Source organism: Pteropus vampyrus, unplaced genomic scaffold (assembly GCF_000151845.1).
Source record: "Pteropus vampyrus isolate Shadow unplaced genomic scaffold, Pvam_2.0 Scaffold1, whole genome shotgun sequence".
NCBI lineage: Eukaryota > Metazoa > Chordata > Mammalia > Chiroptera > Pteropodidae > Pteropus > Pteropus vampyrus.
Window position 1 is genome coordinate 295311 of NW_011888782.1, and position 3088 is coordinate 298398.

Consider the following 3088-nt stretch of genomic DNA (forward strand, 5'->3'; position numbering starts at 1 on the left):
TAGCTTATAAATAAATAGTTGTACTTTGTTTTTATTTAAGTAGTCCAACAATTAATTGCTAATATATTTCAGTTTAATTCACATCTGTGTGCTTATTTTTGTCTCAGGGGTCCCATACTTCTTCCTCTTTTCTTATTTTTTTTACTAGGTATGTATTTTTCACTAGGTATGTATTTTTAAAATGTTATTTCCCCTCAACTGGCTTCTAAAAGTATATACTCAGTTTTTATTCTGTTAATAATTACCCAGGAAATTATAACCTTTGATGTTACTAACAATTAATGTTACTACCTTTACCCACTTCCTGAACCATATATTCCATTTCCATAGTTATCAAATATAGTCCATTCCACTACAATATGTTTCTTTAGTGAAGCTTAGTTCATACATAACTGATAAACAATGATGTCAGTATAACTCAGAAATTCTGCTAGTTTGTGTGGTTTTCTCTAGCATGTTAGTGTTTTGAAGTCATGAGAGGCAAGGGTCCTTATAATTAAAGACAAAGCCTAGTGTTGTATGAAGACCTTGGAAGAGAAAGTTAAAAATTCTGCAGAAATGCCTAACTTTAGTGCACCAAGACACTGTTTTAGTGGCTTTAAGAACCTCTAACACACTTGGTAACTTCAAGCTGTAGCAGAAAATACAGATGAGTAAGTTACAAGGACATTTCCTTCTGTGTTAAAATAATCTTTTCATTGATAAAGAAGTCTACTCTTAAATTGTATTTTTTTAAAATAAGTTAACACCCAGAAAGTGGACGTTTTTGGTATATGGTTCTATGAATTTTGACTCAGATTTGTGTACCCGTCACCATAATCAGGACACAGAACAGTTCTTTTCTCCCCACACCTTCAGCGTGTTGTTCCACTTCCTCTGGTCTCTTTGGCTTCTAACATGAAATCCATTGTCATTTGACTAACTGTTTCTCCATAAGAAATGGTGCATCATTGCTTTTTTATTCTTCCTGCTTTCAAGGCTTTTTGTCCTCTGTCTTTAGTTTTCAGCAGTTTGATGAACAAGTGCCTGGCCGGGCACAGTGGCATGCATCTGTAGTCCCTGTAGTCCCTGTAGCCACCAGGAGGCTAAGGCAGGAGGATCACTTGAGCCCAGAAGTTTTGGGCTGCAGTGCGCTGTGCTGATTGGGTGTCCCACTAAGTTCGGCACCAATATGGTGACCGCCCCCGGGAGGTTGCCTGAGGATGGGTGAACCAGACCAGGTCAGAAACAGAGCAGGTCAAAACTCCCATGCTGATCAGTAGTGGGATCCTGCCTGCATGAACCCCTCAGCTACTCTCTTCATCTATGAGGGAGTTGTCTGAATGCAGAGGACCCAGCAGAGGCCTGCAAGGGGATAGAGGAGCCACAAGGTAGAAGGGGCCGCCCAACCCAGGAACATTTGCTTTGTTTATATGTGTGTAGGGGAAGGCTTTGTTGGTATTAAGCCACTGAGATTGAGGTTTGTTATAGTGTTAGTCCATCCTGACTGATGCAGAAATTGGTAAAGGAAGTGGAGTCTTGCTGAAATACAGTTGTTTCGATTAGCAATAATCACGCCTCGCATAAACCTCATTGGCTATGATACTGCCACTGCACAAAACTAAAATCCTACAATTGTGACACTGGCTTAGCAGTAGGTGGTAAGCCGTGAGGAAGCTATACTGGGGACTTGGCAAACAGAGATCCATATTCTTCAAAAACCATTTGTTAAAATGATCCCTTTTTGAAATGTGAGAAGACAATATATCTAATAAGTTCTTAGTACCAGAGAAAAGGGTGAGGAGTAGAGTCTCATTGTGTGTGGATATTATTGGCTGCGATGATGAGGTATTGCAACAATGATGTACGCTGAAGAAAGTCCTAGCCAGTGTAAAAGTAGAATTGAAAGGAAATGGTGATATTCTTGAAATTTGGCACCTTGAAGGAAGGGAAAGGCTAGTATTTTGAGCCCCAAGTAGAAAGAGATACGATTTTTAAAAAGCTTTGAGCAATAAAGATTCAGTAAAACTTAGTTGAATAAAGCTCTCAGGGCAAATGTTTCAATTGTGGCCTTTTTGTTCAACTGGATAGGCTCCAGGTAGCTAGCTGCCTTTACATTGAGAGAAAAGCAAGGGAAGGAATGAGAAAGCACTTTGAGATTTGCGTACAATGACCAGGAAAGAACCCTGGTTATGATTAATCCATGGAACTGAAAGCAAATAGATTAGCAACCCCATAAGGGTTTGGAGGTATTAACTTTTGTAAGCTACCACAAGCCTGAACAAAAACTGGCTTTGACTGTTCAAGACTTAAAACAATCATTAGAGTGGCAATGGTGGTGCCGTGGGAGGCGAGCCTGAACCCCACATTCCTCCACGCACAGAACATCCTAGGATGTTCTCTTATCTGTCAGCTGCCAAGATGTTTTCAATGAGTTCCAAGAAAACCGGCACAATGGACTGAACATGTTGGCTTCCCATAAAACCTTTGACTCATAAAATCATGGGATCTACATCTCTGCTGGGATCAGTAGTAAACACTTTAAACTTACAACATCAAAAGGTGAACATTTGCAACTTCCGATTCTGACCAAGATGTGTTAACAGACCAGATTTACTTCCACACCAAATAACTAAAAAACTTAAAAAATACATGAAACAGTGTCATTAAAACATTGAATATCAGGCAGTGAAAAATAGTGATTCTCGAAAGATGAGAAGCTAATGAGATGACCCCTATGATGGCCCCAGCTTAATGCCTGGAGGTGAACCCAGGGAGAGCTTAGCAGTCTCTTCAAGTTGAGAAGAAGGAGCTGAGAGGCCAAAGTGGCTTGAGTTTGCAGGGCAGATCATCAGAGAGGAGAGTTGCACAGAGAGAACTCTAGAAATATGCAGAAGTTCCCTGGAGTATTCAGCTAAGTACTGGCCATGCATATGTATGAGGAAATTTCACGAGGCAGGGGAAAGTATCACCTAAAGGATTGGAGGAAGAATCCCTGTACTTCACACAGGGACAGACACAATGCCTGTTCTCACCATCCAGATAAGAAAATTTCATAATTCACGAGGTGTCAGATAGAATACACAGAAGAGATTGCCTCAGTAGTGGG

At 40.3% G+C, this 3088-nt stretch overlaps 1 pseudogene; it reads right to left on the reverse strand.

Moving 5' to 3' along the window:
- Nucleotides 1-1474: 1474 nt before the first annotated feature.
- Nucleotides 1475-1602, reverse strand: LOC111737006 (annotated as a pseudogene).
- Between the last annotated feature and the right edge of the window lie 1486 nt (nt 1603-3088).